This window comes from Bos grunniens, chromosome 10 (assembly GCF_055505025.1).
Source record: "Bos grunniens cultivar Pamir isolate PY7600 chromosome 10, Bosgru_T2T1.0, whole genome shotgun sequence".
Classification (NCBI taxonomy): domain Eukaryota; kingdom Metazoa; phylum Chordata; class Mammalia; order Artiodactyla; family Bovidae; genus Bos; species Bos grunniens.
The window spans coordinates 55,431,046-55,438,363 of NC_141174.1; positions in this window are offsets into that span (position 1 = coordinate 55,431,046).

The following is a 7,318-nucleotide window of genomic DNA, read 5'->3' on the forward strand; positions in this document are numbered from 1 at the left end:
TCACTGTCCTTGAGAGCTGGTGTGTCAGGTGCTGGGGAGGGTGCTGAATGGGACAGCCTCTGCCCACCGGAGCTCCAAGCCAGCAGACGGAATTAACAGCTTCAAAAGCCTCGTGCACAGAATTGCAGCCACATTACAATGCCCTGGTTAAATCAGTAACTAGAATCAGCTGGAAGCAAGAAGGACTTGTTATGACTGTTGTCAATCAGTAACAAATATAAAGTTCCATGAGGATAGGTTCAGAGGTTCTCATTCATCTTGTTTTTCCCCTCAATTCTTCCTTGCTAGGAGCTTCATCTGCACGTCTTCCAGCTGAAACCAGGAGGAATGACTCAACTCAGACTGCCGTGAGATTCCCTGCAAAGGTCAAACCCCAGTGCCAACATGCTCATTCCCACAGTGCATCCTCCAGCTTCATCTGGTGGCTATCATCTTGGCTGCATTCACAAACCTCCAATGTCATGGAAGCACATTCCCCTCCTAGTTCCAGCAAAGGGAAAAAGGGCTACAGGCTCGATCCTCTACCCTGATGTGGAATGTGAAGGAAAGACCAGGCTTTTCAATCCTGTCTTGCCTTTTACCAGGCAGACTGCTGGGAGCAAAGTATTTAGTCTCTTGACATCTCAATTACCTTACCTATTATTTGGAAGTAATAGTAACTACCCTGCAAAGTAGTTGTAAGGATTAAGACATCAAAGGTAAGAATGTCCCCTACGACTATGAGCTCATAGTTGGTATGTTATAAATACTGAGCCTTCCCACCCCAATCATCAGCAAATTATTTTCTCTAGAGTTAGAACAAAAATTCTCTTGCCAAAACCATTGAGGAAATCCAAAAACTCCAGCTTCCATTTCCCCCTTTTACCTCCTTTATGTACCTGGGAGCTGCCACAGCAGCCAAAATCTGCTCTCTGGAAAGGCTCTGATGTCAAGCTTTGCCACCTCATATGAATTTCTACTTCTCTGAACATTCAATCCAGAAGCATGCCATGATAACTATTCAGCCTCACCAGGGAAAAAAGGGGCTTTACCTCTTGGTAAAGAAAACCACATAAATAGCAAGGACTTTTCTGGTGGCCTCAATCACACCAGATAGGTGTCCTCCTCTTATGGGGTGGCCTTGGTTGGAAGGGCAGTGTAAGGTAGGAAGGATCATCCCCCCAGGAGAGTGCAGACATTTCTAGAAGGAACTATCTCTCTTCTTTCAAACGAAATCTTACCCTGGATCCTGATATTTATAAAACAGGAACATATCCTATTTCATCAATATAAAAATTTTCAGTGCAATTGTATAACCTTTGCTCATTATAACCCAAAAATGTATGAACAAGAAGATTGTGTTGAAATTAGGACATTAGATGACAGTTACATTTTCTATCATCTTCAATAACTTGTTGTTTGAGTTGTTCAGGATCTAGGAAACTGGGCTGCATGTTGTTAATGGTCCCAGTCTTTTAACAGCTCTTCTGTCAGTCTTGGGAGACACTTTGAGAAAAACATCCCTAAAGCTTGTATAGGTCCATCTAGTTAAAGCTATAGTTATTCCAGTAGTTATGTATGGATGTGAGAGTTGCACCATAAATGAAGCTGAGCGCCAAACAATTGATGCTTTTGAACTGTGGTGTTCAATAGACCCTTGAGAAGACTTCTGAGAGTCCCTTGGACTGCAAGGAGATCAAACCAGTCAATCCTAAAGGAAATCAGTCCTGAATATTCGTTGGAAGGACTGATGCTGAAGCTGAAGCTTCAATACTTTGGCCACATGATGTGAAGAACTGACTTACTGGAAAAACCCTAATGCTGGGAAAGATTAAAGGCAGGAATAGAAGGGGACAACAGAGGGTGAGATAGTTGGATGGCATCACTGGCTCGATGGACATGAGTTTGAGTAAACTCCGGGAGTTGGTGATGGACAGGGAAGCCTGGCGTGCTGCAGTTCATGGGGTCACAAAGAGTCGGACACGACTGAGCGACTGAACTGAACTAAACTGAAAGCTTGAAGATATATATATGTATATGTATATATCCATGTGTGTGTGTGTATATATCTATATCTATATATATGTGTATATATATCCATCAGCACCAAGAATGGACAATCGTTGCTTATTATCTATAACATAATTTTTCATGTTCATAAATTCACAGAGAATAACTCTGTAATGATGCATTTGCACTTGGCCCAGCCTTCAATCCAGTGAGGTCCACACAGCTGTGCTAAGACACATGCACAGCCTTGACCTTCACACAAGACCAGCAAGGAGTGACAAGCTTCCAGATCAATACACATCTACAAGAGATTTCAATATATGCATGGCTGAGATGTTTCGACAAGATTTTTCCCAGGGCTACAAAAAAAGTTCACATGTAAATATATATTCATATGCTCATATCTCCTATGGTTAAAATTACACTGGATCTGTTTGATCATTCTGTCTTTTATTCTTGTTTAAAGCCACTTTCATATTTTAATGAAATTTGACTCAAGAGTTTGCAGAGTCCCTGAATCATTGAAAAAGCAAGAGAGTTCCAGAAAAACGTCTATTTCTGCTTTATTGACTATTCCAAAGCCTTTGACTATGTGGATCACAATAAACTGTGGAAAATCCTTCAAGAGATGGAAATACCAGACCACCTGACCTGCCTCTTGAGAAACCTGTATGCAGGTCAGGAAGCAACAGTGAGAACTGGACATGGAACAACAGACTGGTTCCAAATAGGAAAAGGAGTACGTCAAGGCTGTATATTGTCACCCTGCTTATTTAACTTATATGCAGAGTACATCATGAGAAGCGCTGGACTGGAAGAAACACAAGCTGGAATCAAGATTGCTGGGAGAAATATCAATAACCTCAGACATGCAGATGACACCACCCTTATGGCAGAAAGTGAAAAAGAACTAAAAAGCCTCTTGATGAAAGTGAAAGAAGAGAGTGAAAAAGTTGGCTTAAAGCTCAACATTCAGAAAACGAAGATCATGGCATCTGGTCCCATCACTTCATGGGAAATAGATGGGGAAACAGTGACTGACTTTATTTTTTTGGGCTCCAAAATCACTGCAGATGGTGACTGCAGCCAGGAAATCAAAAGACGCTTACTCCTTGGAAGGAAAGTTATGACCAACCTAGACAGCATATTAAAAAGCAGAGACATTACTTTGCCAACAAAGGTCCATCTAGTCAAGGCTATGGTTTTTCCAGTAGTCCTGTATGGATGTGAGAGTTGGACTGTGAAGAAAGCTGAGTGCTGAGGAATCGATGCTTTTGAACCATGGTGTTGGAGAAGACTCTTGAGAGTCCCTTGGACTGCAAGGAGATCCAACCAGTCCATCCTAAAGGAAATCAGTCCCGGGTGTCCATTGGAAGGACTGATGTTGAAGCTGAAACTCCAATACTTTGGCCACCTGATGCGAAGAGCTGACTCATTTGAAAAGACCCTGATGCTGGGAAAGATTGAGGGCAGGAGGAGAAGGGGATGACGGAAGATGAGATGGTTGGATGGCATCACCGACTCAATGGACATGAATTTGGGTAAACTCCAGGAGCTGGTGATGGACAGGGAGGCTTGGTGTGCTGCGGTTCATGGGGTCACAAAGAATCGGACACGACTGAGCGACTGAACTGAATTGAAGCATCTCTGCAGGACCCCGATCCCTGCCTAAATTGAGCCCAATATAGTTGGAGGAATAAGGCCCAGAGAAATGTGGAGTCCTGCCCGGCTCACACAGCCCATTCATGGCACCACTACAATGAGAACCTTTAACTTCAGCCTCCTTGGTCAGTGCTCTTAACAAGACACCAGAGTTCCAGGAGGTTCCTAGTGCCCCACAATAAGGGCAGTGACAGATGTCAGCACATAGCCAAGCCTGAAATCCTTTCCCAAAGGAGGGAGAAAATTCTCAAAATGACTGGTGGCCTTTATGACTCAGACTGTGCTGTGGGCCATGGAAAAATAATGGTTTGTTTGGTTTGGTTTACTTTCTGAGAAAGAGAGGCCAAGCTACATCACACCAACATGTGGTGACGCTGAGTCTGAGCTGTGACCCTCAGTGATGTGGGGAAGGGATTCAGCATCCATGGTCTGGGATGGAAGATAGAGGGTTGGGGACCAGGTTTGAGTCTGGGCCAACAGAAGGGCAAGCCCAAGAGGCCTGAGGCAACCATCTCTCCATCTGCCAGACAGTTGCAACAGCTATTCTAAGCCCTGGCTTGAGGCCAGCCTTGATTGATTTCAGCAATAAAATTACATGTTCCAAAACTCATCTGTTTTGGACCATCAGTGACAAAGAGAGCTATTACAGAATGTCAAATCTGTCCCTGTGTTTGGGACATGTCTCTGTATTAATACTTGTTTGGCCTCTACAAATGATTCATGTGGGGCAGCGGAATGACTGAGTCACTGTCAGAATAATTTACTCACATCCCTCTCATCATTATTGTACATTCTTTCCTAGAGCCAAACATTACTCACATGTCTCTTTGACCTACGTTAATATGAATGTCACTGATAGGCTGTTTTCTCTCTGCTGAGCTGAGGTGTGGTAAACAGGAAAACAAGATGAAAAGCATTTCCAATGATAGTTATGGAACCCTGTGGTTAAAGGGTCAACCCACATTTTCTAGTCATGGAACAAAGGAATGATGATCAAACTTGGCATTAACAAATTCTACCTCTGTCCACACCTCAGCTATTTCAAAGGGTTTTTAGTGCTGCTTCAGTGAAGTCAATTTCCCCCTCCTACCCACAGGCATCTTTTTGCTGCCCCAGGCTGAGGAAGCAACTGTGCACCATCCTCTTTGTTCAGACGCCTTTTCCTTTAGGCAAAAAGAACAGAAATCTTCTCCAACTAGCTCAGCAAAAAGCAGGGACTATACGGACTTCCCTGGTGGTCCAGTGGCTAAGACTCTGCGTTCCCAATGCAGGGGGCCCAGGTTTGATCCCTGGTCAGGGAACTAGATCCTACATTTGCAACTAAAAATTCTGCATCCTATAAATAAGACCCAATGCAGCCAAATAAATAAACATTAAAAAAAAAACCCAAACCAACAGAGACTGTGTTGGAAGGAAAGTGGGGTTTCTCTCAGGAAGCTGAGCTAGTGAGGAGATAGGAAATACTTGGGAGAGCTAGAGTTCCTTCTCTAAAGAGATACATTTTTAACAATTTAAGGAGACATGTGGGTAGGAGGGTCACTGAGCTCCTGTTGCCAGGTTAGAGGAAGAAGTATGATGTCAAGGGGTTTGACAGTAAGTCCAGCCCCACCTGACGCTGCATCATGGGGAGGAACAACTGTAATTACATGACACAAGAAACCCACGCTTCATCTATTGCTACCTGTGCCAAGTGGCCCTTCTTCTGTTCAAATCAGAGCATGGACTGTGCCCCACGCACCCTGTTATCCATCCGAACACAAGGACTGCAGGCTAAATTCCAAATACCCAAGACCGAAATCTTCAGTTCTGCCTAAGAGAATGGCTCGATCTTTGAAATTTTATTGTCTTGTACAGGGCATTCTCTGTACTAGTTTGTTGTAGTTATAAAACAGTTAGCAAGACAGCTTACATTTCCATTTAATCAATATTTTCTACCCTATACATCTCTGCCCCCAATTTTTTTTCTCTCCAAAATCCATTCTTTAAAAGAAAAAAAAAATCACTGGAGAAATGTGTGTTAAAAAACAACAATAAAAACCATCTAACAACTGACGTGCCAATAGTCAAGTCTGTGACTTGTAGAGAAGGTGGTCAAACAATGGCACATGATATACCTATACCCACCCACCAGCTCTTCAAGGCCTGCCCTCAGCCAGGACCCAGGCTCACCATCAGACACTCAGGGTCAGGCTGACTAGTGCTCCCCAGGGCTAGAGTGACTATGCTCTGGTCCCCAGAAACCTGCAAAGTGCCTAGAATCTCGTTAGTTTCTTTCTTTGCTTTTCTCCATTGTTTCTAAATAGCTTGCCACACCCTTCTCATTTTGCAGGGGGCAATTTTATGACTTTATGTACAAGTGTCTGGCCCTGTGAGTGCCCCGAAAATGGAAGACATAAGGCTTGTATGGAGTGTAAAGGAAGCTCTCCATCACTAATTGCAGCACATAACCAGTGTTGTTGTGATGTGTTTTCTCACACTGCGAAGGTTGACTCCCATGCATCCATTTGGATTTAAGGTTTTGTTTCTTCAAAACATGGGTGTATTTTTTCCCAAGATACTCCTCAAAATATTGAGTTGGCCTAAAGGTTTGTTTGGGTTTTCCATAACATCTTATGTAACAAACCTTGTGGCCAACTCAATATGAACAGAGAATGTTCATGAGTAGAGGAAAGCAGAGTAGTTGCACTGCTGTCCACTGGGCAAGGAATATGGGGATAGTCTGAGAAGAGAGAGGACATGGAAGGGCAAGAAATTTGGCCTAAATGGTTGCTGCCACAAGGAAGATGGTTAGTGTCTAAGCATGACTTGCCATGTGCATATGTGTGTGCTCACTCAGTCACACGCAAATCTTTGTGACTCCATGGACTGTAGCCCACCAGGCTCCTCTGTCCATGGGATTCTCCAGGCAAGAATACCAGAGTGGGTTGCCACTTCCTACTGCAGGGGACCTTTCCTACTCCAGGGATCAAACTTGTGTCTCATGTATTGGCAAGCAGATTCTTTACCACTGTGCCACCTGGGAAGCCCATGTGAATAGGAAACACAGACCAATCTCATTTGCACTAACACCCCTGGAGCTCCAGGCAGCTTTCTAGAGGGGTAGGGGGCTTGTTTGGTACAACCACCATTTTTCTGGAGATGATATTTCATCTCTTGCACAAGGAGATATTCTATTAAATTAATGGCCCTGGAAGGACAACTAGTGGCCTTGATCCGCCAGCCATGGAGCTGTCAACCCTGGACCCACCCACCGTCCTTGTCAGGTTTCTTATGGGAGTGTTTGCCCCAACCCTGCTTAGAAATAGCGCACTGGCTTTGGCCAGTCTACCACAGTTGAGAAAATAAATGAAAAAGAAAAAAGGAGAACATAGAAGCCAGGGAAAGGAGAAGAGCCCAGATGAACTTCCTTTCCAGATTCCCTCTGTGGATTTCCCTGGTGGCCCAGTGGTTAAGACTCCACGCTTCCTTTGCAGGGGGCACGGGTTTGATCCCTGGTTGGGGAACTAAGATCCCACATGCTGTAGGACAAGGCCAGAAAACAAAACAAGACCAAAAGACTCCCTCCATGCTAGGCACATGCTTTCAATCAGGCCTGAGACTCCATTATTCTTTCTGACAACACGAGAGCTGGTATACTGTGCCCTTCAGACTAGAGAGGAAAGAGAGG